General features: G+C 37.0%; 1 long non-coding RNA gene across 1 annotated transcript; it reads left to right on the top strand.

Annotated features, from left to right (window-relative positions):
- The first annotated feature begins 14,853 nt into the window (after window positions 1–14,853).
- Window positions 14,854–16,383, top strand: LOC143131772 (uncharacterized). The gene is made up of 3 exons (XR_012988206.1): window positions 14,854–15,099; window positions 15,773–15,838; window positions 16,237–16,383. It is a non-coding gene; the product is annotated as an uncharacterized LOC143131772 (long non-coding RNA).
- The last annotated feature ends 8,028 nt before the right edge of the window (window positions 16,384–24,411 follow it).

Consider the following 24,411-nt stretch of genomic DNA (forward strand, 5'->3'; position numbering starts at 1 on the left):
TCAGAATATTAATCTCTAAACTCAGATGCATCTTTTTGGCCCTGGTCTTATGGTCTACAAATGTTTACTTTTTCCACAATTTCATGGAAAAGCCAAACATTATAAAAAGTTTCACACTCTTCAAAAAGAATCGAATCTTCACCAAAATTCTCACAGACAATGTTTAGACCAAGCCTCACAAAAGTTATCGCTCAGAATTTTGATATTTTGTTCCATTTCAGAGATATAGGCCAATAAAGTTAGACCACTTAGGCCTTTTTTCCTAGATCACCTATATTCCTATAAACCGTAAGTCCTAGAAACTTGACATTTTCAAGTATTGTTACCAGTACCCCCCACTACCCATAACCCAAATTTGGGGTACTGCACCCAAAGGTGGCGCTCTTGTCAAAAACGCTTATTTCTCCTTACCAGATTCACCTAGACTCAAAATTCTTTCATCATATTAATCTCTACATTCAGATGCATCTTTTTCACCCTGGTCTTATGCTCTAAAAATTTTTACTTTTCCCACAATTTCAGAGAAAAGCCAAACATCATAAAAAGTTTCACAGGCTTCAAAAATTATCAAATCTTCACCAAAATTCTCACAGACAATGTTTAGACAAAGCCTCACAAAAGTTATCAAAAGAATTTGGATACGTTGTTCCATTTCAGAGATATAGGCCAATAAAGTTCGACCACTCAGCCCATTTCTCCTATATCACCTATATTCCTATATGAGTAATTTTTTTTTCTTGGATAACAACCATACAACCATCATTGGGTGGATACCATTAACAGTGCACATTTTCAGATATGTACTCTTTTTTATAAACCCCCTAATTCTATTGTCAAATGTATGCTAGGAATTTTCTTGATGTTGTGTGTTTGCCAACACACATTTTCACCATTTGAATGTGACTGCTCAATGTGTATGATTGTCAGTGGCTGAGTGGGATAATGCCTAGTGCTGGTGTTTGTTAGGTTGAGAGTTCAAATCCTGCTAGAGCTTTAGGCTCAAGATGCACATGCTATTGGTTATTGAAGATTCACACTATTGAACAGCACCTGAATGACATCAGACAATTAACATTCACACTCATTAGTTGCCAAGAATCAGAATGCCGACACACTCTATGACATATAGGGGAACTTCTTTGTTTACTATTTTTCCTTCATCATTAAGTCTATCATATTTATATTTCATCCATTACTGTTCTTCTCTATAAATGTCTAATTGCTCCAGAATATCCAAAAGTTTTCAGGTGTATTTTTTCAGGAAAGCCCTTCATTTTATTGTCAAATGTATACTTGGAGTTTTTCTTGTGTGTTTACCAACACACATTTTCACCATGTGAATGTGACTACCCAATATGTCGGATTGTCAGTGGCTCAGTGGGATAATGCCTAGTGCTGGTGTTTGTTAGGTTGAGGGTTCGAATCCCCGGTAGTGCTTTAGGCTCTAGCTCGAATACTATTGGTTATTGAAGATTCACACCATTGAACAGCACCTGAATGACATCAGGCAATCAACATTCACACTCATCAGTTGCCAAGAATCAGAATGCCGAGACACTCTATGACATTCAGGGGAACTTCTTTGTTTACTATTTTTCCTTCATCATTAAGTCTATCATATTTATATTTAATCTATTAGTGTTCATCTCTACAAATGTCTAATCGCCCCTCCATGCTTGGAGTTTTTCTTGTGTGTTTACCAATACACATTTTCACCATGTGAATGTGACTGGGCAACATGTAGGATTGACAGTGGCTCAGTGGGATAATGCCTTGTACTGGTGATCCTTAGGTTGAGAGTTCAAATCCCACTTGAAGCATTAGTGAGTTGTGGATGTTAGCATACTACAATAGAATGCTGTTGGTTTGTGGAGGATAACACACTATAACATTACAGCTACTTGTCAATATGGACTTGTAGTGCAAGGCAAGTATTACTGTATAATTATAAGCTGTAGCCTATAATTATTTGTTATTCTTATAATATTTGTCATTTCTTATACATATTTAGTCGGCTCTTCCACTTGACAGAACAACTCTATATCGGTTAAGGATGTCACGCATGAAACAATGCTGCAGAAACATGAAAATACGACTTTGAGTTTAGTAGGCTATAATTTTCAGTTCCTGTTTATCTATTGCACAATGGGTAATAATTTAAAGGAATCATGTTGCAGTCTTGTAAATAGTGACCCTGCAAGATCCCTAGTCATTGCAAAATCATAGTCTGTGACTTAAAACTCTACTACTTGTCTTTAGATGTGAGAGGGTCTGAGACTGTAGTCTTTCAAAAATCTTTTCCAAATCTTTGCAAATCTTTCCAAAGTTTACCCGCTGGGAAACCCTGTAGCTCCGGAGCAGGGGCTCAGACCAGGATAAATTGTTTGCTCGCCCTCAGTTCGCTCTTTTGTTCATCTCAACCCAGCACTCCAGTGTGTCCTGCTCTGTGTGCGTCTTTGAGTTAACGTAAGTCATCACTTTAATCACCCTCACTATGACTTTTGTGATGTTTATCAGTTTGTAGAGTAGCTCTGCAATCATGTGTAAAGTTAAGGTCTTTGTTTGTTGGTTTGGTGTGTTTGAGTCCCATGTGAGAGATGATTAGGTGATGTTGGTTGACTTGGGATGTCAAGTATTGTTTAGTTGTACCTTATATAGCCATATGATTTCAGTTTATTCAAATGTCAATTGGTTTGTTTGTGAGTTGGGATCTGTACTGATTTACCCCATTTCACTGATTACTCCATGTTCTGTTTGTTTCCTCTTTGATGCAGCACACATACAAGTAAAGAACAAAAGAACCGATGAATTGAAACTCAAATAAAGTTAACTTGTGTTGCACCGAAACCTGCCATCTCCGTGTCATCACTCCATACCATTGAGCCTTCTGAGTCACACCATTGAACAGCACCTGAATGACATCAGGCAATTAACATTCACACTCATTACACACTGCTGGTGTTTGTTAGGTTGAGAGTTCGAATCCTGCTAGAGCTTTAGGCTCAAGATGCACATGCTATTGGTTATTGAAGATTGACACCATTGAACAGCACCCGAATGACATCAGGCAATCAACATTGACACTCATTAGTTGCCAAGAATCAGAATGCCGACACACTCGAAGACATATAGGGGAACTTCTTTGTTTACTATTTTTCCTTCATCATTAAGTCTATCATATTTATATTTCATCCATTACTGTTCTTCTCTACAAATGTCTAATTGTCCCAGAATTTCCAAACGTTTTCAGGTGTTCTCTTTCAGGAAAGCCCTTCATTTTATTGTCAAATGTATACTTGGAGTTTTTCTTGTGTGTTTACCAATACACATTTTCACCATGTGAATGTGACTGCCTAATATGTCGGATTGTTAGTGGCTCAGAGGGATAATGCCTAGTGCTGGTGTTTGTTAGGGTTGAGAGTTCGAATCCTGCTAGAGCTTTAAGCTCAAGATGCACATGCTATTGGTTATTGAAGAGTCACACCATTGAACAGCACCCGAATGACATCAGGCAATCAACATTCACACTCATTAGTTGCCAAGAATCAGAATGCCGACACACTCGAAGACATATAGGGGAACTTCTTTGTTTACTATTTTTCCTTCATCATTAAGTCTATCATATTTATATTTCATCCATTACTGTTCTTCTCTACAAATGTCTAATTGTCCCAGAATTTCCAAACGTTTTCAGGTGTTCTCTTTCAGGAAAGCCCTTCATTTTATTGTCAAATGTATACTTGGAGTTTTTCTTGTGTGTTTACCAATACACATTTTCACCATGTGAATGTGACTGGCAAAGATGTAGGATTGACAGTGGCTTAGTGGGATAATGCCTTGTACTGGTCATCCTTATGTTGAGTGTTCAAATCCCACCTGAAGCATTAGTGTTAAAATACTGTTGGGTTGTGGAGGTTAGCATACTAGAATAGAATGCTGTTGGGTTGTGGAGGTTAGCACACTATAACATTACAGCATTACAGCTACTTGTCAATATGGACTTGTAGTGCAAGGCAAGTATAACTGTATAATTATACGCTGTTTATCTTATTGACTCCGACACAGAACCCACCACCACAAATACAATTCAATTCTGTGGGAAACACTGCCTTCCATTATCAAACCCTTCATCTTATCCACAACAAATAAATAGTCCTGTAGAATCAAGTATTGTTAGAATACTGTTGGGTTGTGGAGGTTAGCACACTATAATGTTACAGCACAGGGTAATCCTAATTTTATGCATCAAATTTATTCCAATCCAACTCAAAAGTTTTGAACGACACAAAGTGAAGGTTTTATCCAGATCAAAACCAAGAATAGATTATGTGATCTAATCCAATTTCAGGATCCTTGTTTCCCTTTGAACAACCCATTTTCAAGATTTGATCCAATCCGATAGCTGAAATCCGGTAACTGAAATCCGATAACCGAAATCCGATCACGTTTCTTTTGAACAATTGTGCCCAAACAATCAAAGCATATGTAAAACTAAAAAGCTATGCCATCATGTTCGTTTTGCTCGGACCCCGTAAATCACCGCTTGCGGTTATATTTATTATTATTATTATTTTTCCCGTCTCCCTAATTTTTTGTCAGCCCTAGCGCCTAGGCCCTTTGAGACAGAGACACCGTTCCAACTTTAAAACGTCCGGTCAGTACCGGTGTAAGTTGGTCGCGAAGATGACGTCAGGTGGGCGTGCCGTTCGTCCGCCATATTGGATTGAACAGAAAGCGAAACTAAATTTTCACAGGTCACAAATTTGGTCCGAACGCCACGAAACTTGACGTACATTATCCTTGGACCAAGCCTCACAAATGTTAGCGGAAGGATTTTTGATTTTCGAAAGCGTTTGCCCGTCACAGCCAAACGAAATCGGCGGCGAAGCTCCGAAACAGGAAGTCGTCCATATCTCAGGAACACTGTCACATATCGATACCAAATTTTGTATATGAACTGGGGACTCCAGTGTGAGGGTGCATAGGCAAAAAAAAAAAAGAAATATTCCAAAAGTTTCCATCATTTGGCAAACCACCCACAGGTATTTGGTAACTCACACCATTCACCTTCTATCACAATGTCTTCCATGTATGCACAATGTCTCAGAGCAGACACAATGTTTCCAGGCAACCTTGCCCAATCATGAAATCCTTGCTCTGCCATGGGATAGTATGGACTTACAAACTGAAATAGAAAGGAGAACAGTAGCTATATATAGCTTACATAATAGAGTTGTTTTCACATTGATGGTATTCAAATTAAAATTTTCATTATTGTTACATATCATGATGGGAGAGTATTATTAAAAATGTTACAAGTATGCAAATGCATATGTTTACGGGCATTTAGGTTTTACTGTGTTGTTTTGTTGTAAAGACATGCAAGGCATTCTGGGCCATGTAATAGACAAAGCAGTGGTCGGCAGCGTTAACTTGATTTCCTGTATTAATATGAATAGGTGTTTCTGTAAACCTAGGGACAATAAACAGCTATCTCTGTTACAAAAACGAGCTGGTAATCGCCATTGAAGAGGGAACTATGATAAGAAGATTGTTTTCCTAAAAGCATGGAGTTGACGAAAGAATAAACAAGCGTCACGTTAATGTTAAATAGCCTACCTATCTGAACGCTAGGTGGCAGCGTTGTATTACATTTCACTAGTGTAGCCTACTTGAAATACGGTGTGAGATTCACAAGTAAGGAAGGTGCAAATATTATGTCATTTATCATGGGAAATTATTGGAAATGTTATTTCTTGTTTATCCTAATTGCAAACCACACACATCCATTCGGAATCACACGTTTCACACATTTAATACTGAAAGACTATCATTTCGTTTATTTGATGTCGCCTAGCAACAGCCTTCAGAGCAAAGATTCTAGAACAGGGCTTCAGAGAGACACGTTTTGAGTTTGTGGCCAAGAACCTAAAATATCGGTTTCCATGTGCTGGATGGTGTGCGTCCTTTATGAAAGTAAGTGTTTTATACAGTTAACGTTACAGACATAATGAGTCATGTTGTAGTGGTCAACATAAATGTGCCCCTTCTGTTATTAGAATTCTAAGCGGAGAAGCATGCTAAGCAGAGATGTAGTATCATTCATTTCTTGTGTGGCTAGCTATAGGGAGGAGATGTATGTTGCTAATTGGGATTTATGTTGTTTAGGTAATGCCATGGTCATTTGATATGAGATGCTTGCACTCGTAACTTCGTCACGTGTAACTTTAGCACTGCTATTTTTTTTTACTAACAGTAATTCACGAAGCACTTTAGCCCTAAAAGTAGCACCTACGTCTGTGACAGCTTAAAAGAAGTGGCAAGGACTCCTAACGCGATGTTTTGAAATGCGTCTACTATTGTCTACAGGAGCTTCCAATCGCGAGGGAACTTGCATTGTAGGCATAACTAAGGGATGCAATAACACCACCAACAACCAAAACTAGCCTACTCATTGTCAACATGTACATGAAATGTAACATTTCATGTGAATCAAATTAAAATGTTTTCTTTGCAAACGTAGGCATAGGCGTATGGTGACCAGTGTTGCCACAGTTACCTTGAAAAAGTAATCTGATTACTGATTACTGATTACTCCTTTAAAAAGTAACTTAGTTACTTTACTGATTACTTGATTTTAAAAGTAACTAAGTTAGATTACAAGTTACTTTATTAGTTACTTTCAGCAGCTGCCGACAACACCCCCACCGCCTCAACATAAAAATGATAACTGGTTTTGCCAATACTCACTATACTGGAAGTGCATTTTAACATCAATGTATAGCAGACATCCCAACCTAACCTACTTAGATATTGAAATTCAGATGTTTGTTCAATAATGTCTAAGTACACCAAATAAGGAAGGCCTATTGATAGAAATTGTTATAGTAAAATATGTAGATTTTTTGTAGATTTGTTTTTCATGTAGCCTTGGCAACTAGCCATCTTGTATAGGCCTGAGTAATATGCAAATTAAATTACACTTGTTAAACTCACCTCAACAAGTATTTTGCAATCATTTAACCCGCCGTGAGCAATGCTAAAGTCGCTGTTACAAACAGTGCATTGTGCAAGATTATCATTATGTTTTAATCTTTTGAGACAATTGGGTACACTTTTGTGTAGTCTGATGTGTCTTAAATCTTCCTTTTTGAGGGGCACTGACGCTGCCATCACGCTCCTGTTCCTAGATAGGCTACACTGACTAAACTGATTAATTAAGTTTGGGAGAAAAGAGATATAAGCACACTTACACGTTAAGCTATGCACACGCGATTTGAAGTCCGGTTGGCTTGCGTGCTCTTTGTTCGCTCTAGGTTCCGGGAGATTTTATGTAATTTGCGGGCGTCAGGAAGCTGCAGTATGTGGGAGACTCCCAAAACTTCGGGAGACTTGGGATGTCTAGCTAGACAGCACTTTGTCGCCAGCACAGAATGTACAATTTACCTTAATGTTGTCATGTTTAGCTGACACAAACTCAAAGTAATGACTGATGAAATGTGCATCTCTCCCTCTCCCTCCATTGTTTACGTTTGTGTCGCTGCGTGGTTTTACACGTGAATTGTGCTCATGCTGAAAACGTGAGCATAGCCTACATGACATTAATCCCCAAGACAAGAAGAAAGCAAAGAATATATCTTTTTATTAAGGAAAATGACAAAAATAGTAACGCACAGTAACTTAGATATTTAACTTTAATCCGATTACTGGTTTGTAAATAGTAGCGCGTTAGATTACTCGTTACTGAAAAAAGTGGTCAAAATAGACTAACGCGTTACTAAGTAACGCGTTACTGGCATCACTGATGGTGACAGATTAATTTAATAATGCTGCTGTGTGAATAACGGTAATCACGGTGAATGAAGTGGCCACTTCTTAATGGGACCCACTGTATGGAAGTGGGCTAAGTAAAATAGAGATGTTTTCAATAAGATAAGGTTAATCAGAATTCTACGATATGCCCGCTTGACAACGGCTTGACAACAGCAGAGATAGAACTGGCCTTTGGCCATAGCAACCATCCATTTAGAACAACTGGCCTTCATAGCAACCAAAGATCTGAGCTGTGTTGCAATGTGAGGCAAAGTATAGAAAGGTGATGAAACATACAGAGACAGGTCAAGAAATATAGTGCAGTGTAGACAGTAGTATACAGTTGATTTACAGAACGTGGTTTAGAGTAATATGAATTAAATATAAATATGTACAGTGTATTAGCAGTTATCTCATACAATAAGTAGAATAATGTAGGCTATGTAGATGTAGCAGTAACATTATAATAGTAGAAATAATAATATAGATATATGCAGTGTATTAACAGAATATAATAAAACAGAATAAATATGGATATTCAATATGACAAATATATAACAGACATAACATACAGCTATGTGCCGTGTGGAAACAGTGTCATTGTAGTGCAGAAACAACATTATAAGAGTAGTAAGAATAAGTTAATGTGCAGGATGAATAGTATAAAGATCAGTAGAATAACTGTATAAATGTAATTACAGTAGGCCTATGTACATTTGTAAATAAATAGAAAACTATGGGTGAGAGGGATACATTAATTTTATTTAATCGTAAAAGTAAATTGCATTCAATTAAATTGCCATTAAAAATCTTTCCAGTAGGCTTTAATGTCACACAAAAAGTACAACCAAAGCTGAGCTTGATCAACTAGAACGTCTAAAGAACCAGAACTTGAGGGTAGTTTTTTCTGGGTACCAGGCCATGTTGGTCTGAGGGGAAATGAGAAAGCGGACAGTGCTGCTAAGCAAGCCCTCAATGAAGAAGTCACAGAATGTCAAATCCCTGCCCCAGACCTTAAACCTATACTGAAGCAAGGAATGTGAATTTTGGCACATTTTCATGATCCACTGGGTCGTTATGGGCCACACAAAATACGGTGTTGCTAAAATTACTCCTATTGTGGCTATTAGAGACATGCGTTCATGAGTTTCCAGCTACATTCAATGAGTTAAGTAAAATACATTCACACACAAAAAAAAACCCATCACTAATGTTGTGGACATTCCTTTATTCTGAGATACATCAATAGGCTCTCAAAACAATCCCAAACAGACATAAGGTCTTTATAGAGCAAATCCATATAGATTATTTGTCAAATAAACCAGTAAAACAGAATTAGGGGATGGAATATATAACATTCACACTCATAGCTCATATTTCTAAAATAAATCAGTGAAAAAGTATCCTGACAAACAAGCAGCATTTTAATGCCTTAGTCATATTTCATAATTTCAAAATTTTCTCTAGGTTACCTGATAGCCCAGTTTGAGAGGTGCAAGACGCGTGACATTATTTATTTTTGCAGCCAATCACTGCTGTTGTTTTATTTTATTGATTTGATTTTAGTCATAGAAGCTAAATTCGAAGGCAGGCCACAGGTAAAAGCCAACGACCCGCGTTCACCCCGCAAGGCAATAGTTGAATAGAGCTTTTGAGGTATTGCCACTGCTCCAACACTGAAAGGCACTGTTAGAATGCTTGGATCAAGCCAGGTTCAGCATAGCGTATGTCACTGTCTGCTCACGTTGGTGACCGGACCAGGGCAAGCACACTTTCGCAGTTCCCGCCGGAAATGCAGTCTAGTTAATTTAGATATTCCCCATTTATTTAATGGCAGTTGTCGGTTTTGAGTCAGATTTTCTCATTCTTTTCCCTACAGACAATACTTTGTAATATCAAACAGCAGAGCTATGGATTGAATCACAACAGATTTCTCCTTTAATGGTTCTTGCTATGACAATACTAATCCCATACAAATATGCATCACTCCAATAAAGAAACGAATGTTCAAAAATCAACTTTCACAGACAGGTTGCCTTAAAATTAAAAGCAGTTTGTAAAACAGTAAAGATAAAATTGAACATTACATTGTATGCAAATATGAACGCAAAACAAGTCACCTACTGTGCCAGAGTCCTAAACTACCAAGCTTACCATTACTGTACTTCATTAGCAAAGGCAGCAGTTTACCTTTGGATTTCATATCCTATTATGATGTAGCCTGGCGAGCCAGATCCACATTAAAATGTAGGGTCTGGGCACTCACCGTTCGCAGTGCTCAGTCCGAGGGGCGGGATAATCAGTTGTCTTTCAAATTCCCTCTGCACGCAATAGGACGCAATAGGATATTTGTTTCACAAGTAGCAGGGAATTCAAGCCAAACCGTTGCAACTCTGCCATCAATCATTATGTTAAGCCCACCAAACGACTCTATACACGATTTCAATGTCCTGATTAAGTTTCGATTTCTGGAGCTCACAAGCCAACGGACAGTTGCTAGACTAGCCCTGGCAGCAAATGTAATTAGCTAGGGGCGCGTCTAGATTTCTAGGCATATTATGATGCGCTTTTCTCGCATAATGTGAGAAGGAATTTTTTTTTTTAAAAAGGTTACAAATATCTCTTTTACTCGCATTATGAACAGTATACATTAGTACAGCTCTCATACAGGTCTCATACATTTCTCACAGGATATTTTTTCTTAATGTCATGTAACAGCATTCCTAGTGGTCCATCTTTGTGAATGTTTCCACACCAGTAGGTCCACTCAATTACATCTAAGTGATCTTTCAACATATTTTCTGTTCGGTTCCCTCTTAGTCTCCATATAGTTGACTTGCAAACACCCCAAAGACGTTCCAAGTTCTGTGTATGTGCACCTGTAATGGGGTCAACAAAACAGTCCTGATGGTTTACAGTCAGATGATTATAACCTTCATTCTGAAGATGGCGGTAAGACCTCCATCCATCTGAAATAATGGAGCTGCCCTGTCGAACATCCTTCTTTATAAGGGGCATGAAATAGCCTGCTGAACGGTGGCGCACAATCTTAAGAATTGGTCTCCTTCTGTCATCCTTGAGGCCTAGCATTCCGAACACCCATGAACTTCGGTTACAGGCCCATTCTCTGTTATACTGAAATTCAGATATTCAAAGTAAAGACAATCCATAAACCAACAAAACGGCTCTGCAGTCATATAGATTTATAGACAATAAAGTATTAATCAAACTTATCAGTGAATCAAACTCATCAGTGGGGAGAGCAATGCAAGATTATTGTGATGTTCTCAAAGGCACACCAGACAACGCTATGCTGTTTTTCAGTAATTGTCCTTCATTTCATATGACCTGCAGTTGTCTGTCTCATATGTAAATTGTAAATTGCCCAAAATGCTCTGCAATATGGAGTATCAATTAGCTTGACAGTAAAATCACTATATTTGAGAAATTGTATCACTGAATTAAAATGTTTTGTGTATGAAATGTATTGTCTCACACCCTAGCTGTGGTTACCATCAATGTATCTTAACATGAACATTTTAAACAGACTGGCATACCTTTCTTTTATGGCCAAATTTGCTTTCATCGATCAAAACGAGTTCTCCTCTTCCAATAGCCTGTTTGCAGAATTTCCCAGGAGCCACTTAAGACATAGCCTAGCCATTGCCTTCCATTCCAATTTTTATCTCCTTTCAGTTCAGTGCTCCATCTGGGATTGAGCTCGATTTCTCATGATGCATCCCATCCTGGCTAATCAGCGAACAAAAGGAGGTGTTGTAGCCTAAATGCAGCACGAGAATACTACAGACTACTTTTAGAAGGTTATCAAAACACTCACCTGTATATGAAATGCATCCATGTGTGCAGCCCAACACAAGAATTTTCAAACATAGAACCATTTCGGATGGACCTGGTGACTGATTTGCTTTTGTGACAGGAATCTCTGCATACCCTGCCAAATAAACGTTGAGGTTAGTTTTGAGTAGACAGCATTGGTCCAAACATGCCTTGCAAACACAAATGGTGAAAATGTAGGCTATAACTAGAAAATGTAATTTCGAGGAAATTACCAGTGCATGAAAATATAAACATACTGTATATTAACATAAAATGCAAAACAAACTTTTATTTGATAACAGTTGGCAGAAGTCATAGTTGATAACAACTGACAGTTGAAATGGCTGAACAGTTAAATAGTTGAGTAGTTTAAATAGTTAAATTATTTAATAGTGAATAATTGTAGTGAGGACATTTATTTTGAAACAGTTGTGGGCAGAGGAAATAGTTGAACAGGATCTGTAGAGCCAGATTGTATGTTTAAAGCCTGAGACAGAGTATATAGTTTAAAAGTTAAATGTAGATAGTGTAATGGATGTTGATAGACAGAAAGTTGAATGGATGTTGATAGGCAGATTGTTTAATGGATGTTGATGGGATAGTTTAATGGGTAGAGGAGTGAATGGTTTGAAGAGGATGAATGGATAGAAAGTTGGATGGAATGTGCCGTATATCCTTGTAGAATGGAGATACACAGAGAGAGTTGGCCTAATTGAGCAGAAAGCAGTTGATACAGGTGCAATCAGTTTAACTAGCTTTTTGATGGGACCGAGTACTTTGGACTGTTGGTCAGTTGCTAAAGAACTTTGTTGGCATTGCATCGGTTGTGAAGACACAGCTCTGTGCGCAGTTTTCACGGATCATCATTGCCCTTGGACATTTTCAGCTGGTTTGGAAATTGGACTAATTTTAACATCACTTTTTCCCCTTTTAAAATATATTTTCTTTTTTACAGTGCATGAAAATGCCCTGTACTGTTCTTCCTAGGCAACTTCTTCTTATTACAGTGCATGAAAATGCACTGTACTGTTCTTCCTAGGCAACTTCTTCTTATTACAGTGCATGAAAATGCACTGTACTGTTCTTCCTAGGCAACTTCTTCTTATTATTATTATTCCGCTTACCACTTTTTCTATACGCAATTTCTCTTGAACAGTTTAACTTAGAAACTTCATTCAAACTTTGTAACGTAGGTCTTCAAACAGATCGGGTTGCTATATCTTTTCAACTTTGAAACTTTTATACTTTTTAAACTATTAAAGAAAAACTTTTTTAAAATCCCCATAGACTTAACATTGCCGATTATGACATCATAATACGGCCATTAAGCAATTAGAATCCTATGGCAGGTGTTCAGGCCACCTGGATCTCAACTGCCAGTCTCAGGCTTTAAGCATACAAACTGGCCCTATTAAGACTACACATCCTGTTAAACTGCTTCCTCTGCCAAAAACTGTTTCAAAATAAAAGTCCTCACTACAATATTTCACTGTTAAACAATTTAACCCTTTAAACTACTGAACTTTTTAACTGTTTAGCCATTGTAACTGTTACTTGTCATCAACTATGACTCCTACCCACTGTAGCTAGTTAGCATGGTTAGCATAGTTAGCATGCTAGCAAGTTAGCATGCTAGCATGTTAACATGCTAGTTAGCATTTTTAGCAAAATTACTAAAAATGATTAGCTAAGTTAGCTAAGTCACATGGTTAGCATAGTTAGCATGCTAGCATGTTAGTTAGCATTTTTAGCAAAACTGTTAAAAATGATTAGCTAAGTCACATGGTTAACATAGTTAGCATGCTAGCAAGTTAGCATGCTAGCATGCTAGTTAGCATTTTTAGCAAAGTTAGCTAAGTTAGCTAAGTCACATGGTTAGCATAGTTAGCATGTTAGCATGTTAACATGCTAGTTAGCATTTTTAACAAAACTGCTAAAAATGATTAGCTAAGTCACATGGTTAACATAGTTAGCATGTTAGCATGCTAGTTAGCATTTTAAACAAAATTACTAAAAATGATTAGCTAAGTTAGCTAAGTCACATGGTTAGCATAGTTAGCATGCTAACATGTTAGCATGCTAGTTAACATTTTTAGCAAAACTGCTAAAAATGATTAGCTAGGTTAACTAAGTAACATGGTTAGCATAGTTAGCATGCTAACATGCTAGTTAGCATTTTTAGCAAAACTGTTAAAATGATTAGCTGGGTTAGCTAAGTAACATGGTTAGCATAGTTAACATGCTAGTTAGCATAGTTAGCATAACTACTAAAATTATTAGCTAAGTTAGCTAAGTAACATGGTTAACATAGTTAGCATGTTTAGTAAAACTGCTAGAAAATGTTAGTTAAGTTAGCTAAGTAACATGGTTAACATGCTAGCACTGCTATAAAACATTAGCTAAGTAGCATGGTTAGCATAGTTAAAAATCTTAGCATAACTGCTAGCGAACATTAGAGCCATTCCAACTTTCAGTTATCGTCAAATATCTACCTATGCACAGCCATTAAACTATTTGAATATCAACATTCATTAAACTGCTAGAAAACGTTAGCTAAGTAGCATGGTTAGCAGGTTAGCATTGCTAGCACTGCTATAAAATTTTAGCTAAGTAGCATGGTTAGCATAGTTAAAAATCTTAGCATAACTGCTAGCAAACATTAGAGCCATTCCAACTTTCAGTTATCGTCAAATATCTACCTATACACAGCCATTAAACTATTTGAATATCAACATTCATTCAACTTCCAATCTGTCAACAACTTTTAAACTATTTACCCTCAACTTTTAAACGGTCTACTTTTAAACTATCATTAAACTATCTATTAAACTAGCTGTCTATCAACAACTTTTAAACTATCTACTGTCTATCAACAACTTTTAAAGGTCTCATTCACTGAGAAACCGTTTAATACTTGTTACTTTCAAAATACTATAGCTCACTCCAAGTTGCATATGCATCCTGCACGTGAAAATGATCTTCTACCCCCATTGCCCGCATTAGCCAATGAAAGAAAATACACGGAAAAACAAGCGAATCAGAAATAGCCCTTCCCAATGACGCCGAAGGGAAACTGATTATTCATGGCCTCGCCCACCTTGGCTCGTGACCGCCTACAGGAAGACTGGAAGATTTTGCGGCTAGGGGATTGTCTCTCTGCAGCTAGTAGGAGCTAACAGCAAGTTGCTAACATTGCGGAAAAAAATCGTGCCTGTGTTATTTGTGGCAATAACACATCAATGTTGCATGTCTTGCCTTAGAAACAAGAGTTGAGGAAGAAATGGTCCGGATTTATCGTTGGAACACCACCACCGAAGTAGTGCAACATTAGTTCTGTGTTCCAATCATTTCGACCACACTCACTGCCTACAGTTAGAAAGTGGTTTTGCATCGATGTTCTGAAAACCTGGTTCTGTACCGTCATGACGATTGACCACCAGCTCACAGGCTGTAAGTACAAACTTTTCCACCTAACGTCTGTTACAAAATAGCATGTTCATATTCTTCACGTTAGCATGCATGAAAAGGGTACAAGCTAGGCTTAGGCTAGCCTATATTACAGGAAGCTACACCAGGCACATAACTGAAGTGTTCTGTTCGCGACGTGTAAAATCAGAGAATGTCTAATAGGAAGGGCTCTGGTAAAATCCAAGAGGAATGGTCTATTTTCCCGAACGTAGCCTACAGGCCACTAACACGCCAGGTGTAGCTACTTCCATTGATTAGGCCTATTGGAAGCTAATTGTTGCAGTACATAACGTGAACAGAAAGCTTCAGTTACGTGCCTGGTGTAGCTACACTCATAAGAAACTGACCACACTACCCAGAGATTTAGCTTGTTGAACATATAATCTTCTAACCTAAATGTTAAACCACAAATAATAATATTAGCAACAATATCTTATGCTCAACTAAGTACGGGTATTGTTCTAGTCTAAACAGGGAAAATCAAAAACACAATACCCGTGCACTATTAGGCTAAGTTGCTATCACTAGAGCTCAGGTATTTACACTTCAGTCTAATTTATGTCTTCTTGCCATTATTATATTGATCTTTGTAGGCCTACAATGATGTTTTGTTTGATTACTTGCTGTTTACTTAGTGTTTTTGTATGTCTTCCAGAGCACATCCTCATGTCAGGTTACACAGCTTTCTAGCCTACATTAGGTCATCACGTTAGAAGCAAAGGTTTGTGATCTAACTTTTATTGTTGTGCTAGTTAATTTCTAGTCTTTTTCTAGTAGGCTAATACAGGTTCTTATGTGCTCGTCAATGTTTGGGAAAGTCAATTCATGGGTTTCTTCAGGTCACTTTCCACAGGTGTATAAAATCAAGCACCTCGATTATGAATGCAGACTGCATGGTGCTTGATTAATACACCTGTGTAAATGGACCTGATGAAACCCATGAATTGCATAGCAGATAGAATTGATATTACCGAATGTCTTCTTGTGGGTGTGCTACTAGTACATCACTAAAATATTTTTGTTTCCATTGTGCCAGTACAGTTTTGTGTGAGATAGTGAATGTCCCGTGTACTATTAGTATCTTGTAACTTGACAGTAATACACATTTATTTACTTTAGGTACCCAAACAGAATACTTCATGAAAAGTATGAGTATTGATACAAGCACTTCGGATACACCATGGGCATGGGGGCCTGCTACCTCTACTGCCATCAAGCCTGTTCATCGAAGGCCAGCTAGAAGACCTCGGGTTGATCAAGAGGAGGAGGATGAAAGCAACATCTCCACAATAACACCTGATGGCTCCACCTATGGCCCAGCGCAATCAAAGAGCAATGTAATAGAATCATCACAGCCAACGAATGTGTTTTGTGTGTTGTCCCTTCGGATCCCCAGGACAATACAAGCCGAAACAACAACTGCTGTATGTAAATATAATAAAGTTATTTATTGAAAATTGACCTGTTTTGTATATTTGTTTTAGGAATTTCATCAGTTTTTGTCCCTTTTAAGCTAAAGGTTTATCTTACCTTTCATATCTTCTGTCTCACAGAGGGCCATAGTCGTCATAGTCAAATGTTTAGTGCATTTTGAAGGGAGTACATTATGCTAAGGCAGACTGGTTCTAATCCTGGGTACAGGGTCATACAGACAACAGGGGTACTGGTGTTGCCCATTTTTCTAACCACATGAGCAATCCCCTTACGAAAAAGTACTATAGGAATCTTATAGTATTTGGGACAAAATATTATAGTAATCTTATAGGAATAATTATTATAGGAATAATTGGGACATACTGTAAAAGTACTACTAATAACTCTATAATATCCTGTAACCGCTATAGTTTTTCTATAGTAGTCTTATAGTACCTATAGTATGTCCAAATACTATAGTATTCCTATAAGATTACTGTAATATTTAGTCCCAAAATACTATAGTATAAGATTCCTATAGTAGGCTACTTTTTCTGTCATACGTGACAGAAAACAACTTGAGTAGGCTATCAAAGCCATAGTTCTCATTACCGGAGAAGTCTTGCAGCACACATTATCTGCTTCTGTAGGCATTCTGGTACAATTCCAGCAAAATATAGCTAGGTAGGTGTGTTTGCATTTAGATCTATATATATATTGGGCTATGACCAGGTGGTCTTTCAATGATAGTATCATGGAATTCAAACCATAACAATCTATTCCGATAGCATTAGCAGGCTAGGTCAGTGGCTGAACTGCATTTAGGGTGCTTACCTGTGTTGTGAAGTAAAATATCTACTAGGAAGATTGCAAAGACGTTTGACTGTGTAAAGAAATAGGTCTTTATTTTAAAACGTTTCCAACTGTTTATTACTTGAAAGCAAGATGACGTTCATTGTCACAAACGTTTACCTCTTTTAGGAGACATTTTAAGCTGACAGGCAATTGTTACTATTCTATTAAACCAACGTTCACCGACAAACGATCAGGAAGCAGTTCTTCTTCCTACTCGGATACTAGGATCAAACACTTGAAGTTGTATCTCCGAAGACATTTTGTGCAACAGTTTTGACTCGAGTTTTAGCCAGGTTTCAGCACTGTAAAGTTGAATATGGAGCATAGCACAGGCAGAATCGGATGAGGACGCACTGGAGGAAGCGTCACAGTACTGTTAGCCAATCAGAGGTGAATTCATTAGCATGTCATTAATATTCATGACTAGAGGCGAAATCCAGTCATTCCTCCCCGCCCACCTTCCCCACCAAACTAGAACAGCATGAAACAGACGCAGGACAGCATTTTTTTCACCAAAACCGGCTCACAGGGCATTCATCAATACTACAGACCACTGCAAAATGAATGAAAAAACGATGAGATGAGACCTTTAAACTATCTACATTCAGCTTTTAAACAGTCTACTTTTAAACTATCAACTTGTATTAAGCTATGCAACCACCATGTCTATCCTAGCATCACCGTAGTAACCATCTCTGTATTATCTGTTTTAACTATAAATGATATTTTACATCACAACTTTAGCATTTTCATGCACTGGTAATTCCTTGGAATTGCATTTCTAGTTATTATTATTCCGCTTACCACTTTTTCTATACGCAATTTCTCTTGAACAGTTTAACTTAGAAACTTCATTCAAACTTTGTAACGTAGGTCTTCAAACAGATCGGGTTGCTATGTCTTTTCAACTTTGAAACTTTTATACTTTTTAAACTATTAAAGAAAAACTTTTTAAAAATCCCCATAGACTTAACATTGCCGATTATGACATCATAATACGGCCATTAAGCAATTAGAATCCTATGGCAGGTCTTCAGGCCACCTGCAGCCTCAGGCTTTAAGCATACAATCTGGGTCAATTAAGACTACACATCCTATTCAACTGTTTCCTCTGCCCAAAACTGTTTCAAAATTAAAGTCCTCACTACAATAATCCACTGTTAAACAATGTAACCCATTAATCTACTGAACTTTTTACATTCAAATTTTAAACGGTCTACTTTTAAACTATCATTAAACTATCTATCTATTAAACTAGCTGTCTATCAACAACTTTTAAACTATCTACATTCAACTTTTAAACTATATATATTCACTAGCTGTCTATCAACAACTTTTAACTTGTCATCAACTATGTCAACACTTTTCATCAACTATGACTCCTACCCACTGTAGCTAGTTAGCATGGTTAGCAAAGTTAGCATGTTAGCATTGCTAACATTGTTAGCATTTTTAGCAAAACTACTAAAAATTATTAGCTAGGTTAGCATAGTTAGCATGCTAGCATGTTAACATGCTAGTTAGCATAGTTAACATAACTGCTAAAAATGATTAGCTAAGTTAGCTAAGTAACATGGTTAGCATAGTTAGCACGCTAGCATGCTAGTTAGCATTTTTAACAAAACTGCTAAAAATTATTAGCTAGGTTAGCTAAGTAAAATGGTTAGCATAGTTAGCATGCTAGCATGTTAGCATGCTAGTAAGCATAGTTAGCATAACTGCTAAAAATGATTAGCTAAGTAACATGGTTAACATAGTTAGCATGTTAGCATAGTTAGCATGTTTAGCAAAACTGCTAGAAAATGTTAGTTAAGTTAGCTAAGTAGCATGGTTAGCATTGCTAGCACTACTATAAAACATTAGCTAAGTAGCATGGTTAGCAGAATAAAAAATCTTAGCATAACTGCTAGCAAACATTAGAGCCATTCCAACTTTCAGTTATCGTAAAATATCTACCTATACACAGCCATTAAACTATTTGAATATCAACATTCATTAAACTTCCAGTCTGTCAACAACTTTTAAACTATTTACCTTCAACTTTTAAACGGTCTACTTTTAAACTATCATTAAACTATCTATTAAACTAGCTGTCTATCAACACCTTTTAAACTATGTACTGTCTATCAACAACTTTTAAACTATCTACATTCAGCTTTTAAACAGTCTAACTTTTATTAAGCTATGCAACCACCATGTCTATCCTAGCATCACCGTAGTAACCATCTCTGTATTATCTGTTTTAACTATACATGATATTTTACATCACAACTTTAGCATTTTCATGCACTGGTAATTCCTTGGAATTGCATTTCTAGTTATTATTATTCCGCTTACCACTTTTTCCGAACGCAATTTCTCTTGAACAGTTTAACTTAGAAACTTCATTCAAACTTTGTAACGTAGGTCTTCAAACAGATCGGGTTGCTATGTCTTTTCAACTTTTATACTTTTTAAACTATTAAAGAAAAACTTTTTAAAAATCCCCATAGACTTAACATTGCCGATTATGACATCATAATACGGCCATTAAGCAATTAGAATCCTATGGCAGGTCTTCAGGCCACCTGCAGCCTCAGGCTTTAAGCATACAATCTGGGTCAATTAAGACTACACATCCTATTCAACTGTTTCCTCTGCCCAAAACTGTTTCAAAATAAAAGTCCTCACTACAATAATCCACTGTTAAACAATGTAACCCATTAAACTACTGAACTTTTTACATTCAACTTTTAAACGGTCTACTTTTAAACTATCATTAAACTATCTATCTATTAAACTAGCTGTCTATCAACAACTTTTAAACTATCTACATTCAACTTTTAAACTATATACATTCACTAGCTGTCTATCAACAACTTTTAACTTGTCATCAACTATGTCAACACTTTTCATCAACTATGACTCCTACCCACTGTAGCTAGTTAGCATGGTTAGCAAAGTTAACATGTTAACATTGCTAACATTGTTAGCATTTAAAAAAAACTGCTAAAAATGATTAGCTAGGTTAGCTAAGTCACATGGTTAGCATAGTTAGCATGCTAGCATGTTAGCGTGCTAGTTAACATTTTTATCAAAACTGCTAAAAATGATTAGCTAGGTTAGCTAAGTAACATAGTTAGCATAATTAGCATGCTAGCATGTTAACATGCTAGTTAGCATAACTGCTAAAAATGATTAACTAAGTTAGCTAAGTAACATGGTTAGCATAGTTAGTATGCTAGCATGTTAACATGCTAGTTAGCATTTTTAGCAAAACTGCTAAAAATGATTAGCTAAGTTAGCTAAGTAACATGGTTAGCATAGTTAGCATGTTAGCATGTTAGTTAGCATTTTTAGCAAAACTGCTAAAAATGATTAGCTAGGTTAGCTAAGTAACATGGTTAACATAGTTAGCATGCTAACATGTTAACATGCTAATTATCATAGTTAGCATAACTGCTAAAAATGATTAGCTAAGTTAGCTAAGTCACATGGTTACTATAGTTAGCATGTTAGCATTGCTAGCATAGTTAGCATATTTAACAAAACTGCTAGAAAATGTTAGTTAAGTTAGCTAAGTAGCATGGTTAGTATGTTAGCATTGCTAGCACTGCTATAAAACATTAGCTAAGTAACATGGTTGGCAGAATTAAAAATCTTAGCATAACTGCTAGCAAACATTAGAGCCATTTCAACTTTCAGTTATCGTCAAATATCTACCTATACACAGCCATTAAACTATTTGAATATCAACATTCATTAAACTGCTAGAAAACGTTAGCTAAGTAGCATGGTTAGCAGGTTAGCATTGCTAGCACTGCTATAAAACATTAGCTAAGTAGCATGGTTAGCATAGTTAAAAAATCTTAGCATAACTGCTAGCAAACATTAGAGCCATTCCAACTTTCAGTTATTGTCAAATATCTACCTATACACAGCCATTAAACTATTTGAATATCAACATTCATTCAACTTCCAGTCTGTCAACAACTTTTAAACTATTTACCTTCAACTTTTAAACGGTCTACTTTTAAACGATCATTAAACTATCTATTAAACTAGTTGTCTATCAACAACTTTTAAACTATCTACTGTCTATCAACAACTTTTAAACTATCTACATTCAGCTTTTAAACAGTCTACTTTTAAACTATCAACTTTTATTAAGCTATGCAACCACCATGTCTATCCTAGCATCACCGTAGTAACCATCTCTGTATTATCTGTTTTAACTATACATGATATTTTACATCACAACTTAAGCATTTTCATGCACTGGTAATTCCTTGGAATTGCATTTCTAGTTTGTATTTGTTATTTTTAAAATGTATTTGTCTTGTCTTGATGTCATGGGTACGCTGGCGAAGTCTACGCCGCTCCATCCGGCATCTTTTGTCTTGTTGTTATGTATCTTGTTTGTGGAGCGCTTTGGATTGCACTATGTGCATGTTAAATGCGCTTTAAAAATAAATCTGACTTGACTTGACTAGTTGAGCAGCTGGAAGTTGATACAGGTGCAAATCAAGTTAATTAGCCCATTATGATGTCATAGTCCCCATACAAAGTCTATTGGGAAAAATAAGCTTGTTTTTTATTAATATCTCAAAAAGTATAAAGTTAAAGTGAAAAATACATTCCTCAAGTCTCCTTTTCAAGACCTACGTTACAAAGTTTGAACGAAGTTTCTACGTTAAACGGTTGAAGCTGAATTAGACGTAGAAATTTGGTGGGAAGAAGAAGAAGAAGAAGAAGACTTCGGATAACAGAACAGTGCATTTTCATGCACTGTAATTATCTATATCAAATCCACCAGTAGCCTACATCACTTGTTCTAGGTTTAGGCACATTACCCTGAGATATAATACATACAAATAAATGATAACAGTTTTCCCCCATAGATTAACAAAAAATACAGGCTACTCATGCTGACTCCTTTGTGCCATATGGCTTTCTTAACTTCATGACATGACAGCAAGAGGGACAACTCATTGATTTTCATAGTAGAACTTGTTTCATTAACCACTTGCAAAACCTATGTTTTTCTTAATTGTCTAAAATGTATTCTACTTAAAAGCCCATAGCGCAACACCATTTTCAAAAGTCTTGGAGCAATAGAGAAAAAGCAACTCGCGATCTGAACTCGAACTTCCCTCGTTTTATGAAAAAACGTGGACAGCCAATGAGTTCTTGCAGAATAATGATTGAAATGCTTGTACACCAATCAGGATTTAGCAGCCGCCTACAGTACTTCCTTCTAGTGCTTGCCGGTTCAATCCAATCACCAAGAGGAGAGCCATAGAAATAATGAAATAATAATTAAATAATGTTTATTTCTATGGAGGAGAGCAAGCAAGCATCCAGCTACGAAGAAGACTGAGCAGTTGGATACTTCGTACCAGAAAACTAAATAAAATGGTAAGAGAATTTATCCAGTAATTCTAACTCGTGGAAATTATATAGGCCTATTAATGATTTCATCGTATTACATAGTGTTGGTAATTGACAACCCACTACCTAGAGGTGTAGATACTCACTGTATATTGCTAGCAAACCAAGGTGAAAGCATTTCTTAGCTAATCTAAATTGAACGAATTTGCAGGAAATGTTATGTTTTTCATAAATTACATACATTACACATTTTCGTATAGGCCTACAGAAAGATCTGTTCTACCATATAAGTCTCTGGCCCTGTCAAAACAGCGACAGATGTAGCCTAGGACCAGATTATTTTAACTGTCGTGATAGCTAGTGTGAGCAAGTAATCTGAGTAATGAAGTGTCGACATTTCCGTGCATTTTGGCACAAGTAGCATATACGCAATTAGGGTGACCAGACGTCCTGAAAAATTCGGGACAGTCCCGATATCCAAGCAGTTGTCCCGAATCCCGAATCCTGCCCTAATTGTCCCGAAAATTATACTCAATCAGAATACTGAGTAGTTATTTTCTGATAAACATTAAAAACTGACCGTAGAGAGTCTGAGTCGACTGCATGCAGCCCCCGACGGCAGTTAAGTGTCTGGATGCAGCCCGGCTACTTTGTTTCTTTTTGACGTTCTATAATTAGGCGCGAATATGCACTGATTTCGCGAAGCCGAGGACATTTGTGCAGGCAGCGCAGCAGGCAGAGCCAGCGTGTGTGCAAAAAAATACGTCGGAAGTTCGGCCTAATGTCCATGTCGTTTTAACATAATCTACTTAATCTAACAATTATTTTGTATTCTTACTTAATGACCCATAATTTTGGCAAGGCTTGTTATTAGCGTTAGGCTATTATCCTTATTCTGAAAGGTCTGATTTGCACTGTTAACAGTCATTGTTTTTTTTTGTTTTTTTCCCACAATGACATTTTGAGTTCATGATTTCTCTGTTGTATTTTGAGGCAGACTTGATGTTTGAATAAAAATGTGTTTTGGTACAGGTTTGAAAATTCGCTGTAAGCCTACTGCCCCCCCACCCCCGCCCGCGAAAAAAAAAACGTCCCGAATTTCAGCCAATCTTATCTGGTCACCCTAAAGAGTGATAATGCAGTAGCCATGCTATGTGTATTTAATAATTAGGTTTGAAGTGTTTCATACTAGGCTACTTCGGACTACTAGCCAATTTAGCTACTTTAACCTGTATAAGATGGTTAAAAGACCGCAAAATAACAGCCCCTCACGGCTGCAGTGAAGAGGAACTATGACAGACTGGCCTTTACTTTCGGTTTGCGCTAGGAGTGTGCTCACATTATTCCCTAGTCAGTGATCCTCACTATTTTTTTCACAAGAGCCACATTGGCAGTGCAAAATCAAAAGGAGAGCCACTTTTACGACAACATACCTCTGCAAACATACCTCTGCAAAGTCACCTTTGCAAATGTGCATTTCTACATATAAAGAAATAACACAGCCAATACATTTTCATTTATGACCGGATTTACTTTAATACTGGGATGAGCGGAAGCTGGCATGCATGTCCTTGACTTTCTTCATGCTGTATTTTTAGTATTAGTAGTAGGCTAGTATTTGACAATACCCCCTTTAGGAAGCACCATTAAGGCTTA

This window comes from Alosa pseudoharengus, unplaced genomic scaffold (assembly GCF_046254945.1).
Source record: "Alosa pseudoharengus isolate Yale_2024_CS ecotype anadromous, Long Island Sound unplaced genomic scaffold, YU_APseudo_1.1 YU_APseudo_1.1_scf_18, whole genome shotgun sequence".
Classification (NCBI taxonomy): Eukaryota; Metazoa; Chordata; class Actinopteri; order Clupeiformes; family Clupeidae; genus Alosa; species Alosa pseudoharengus.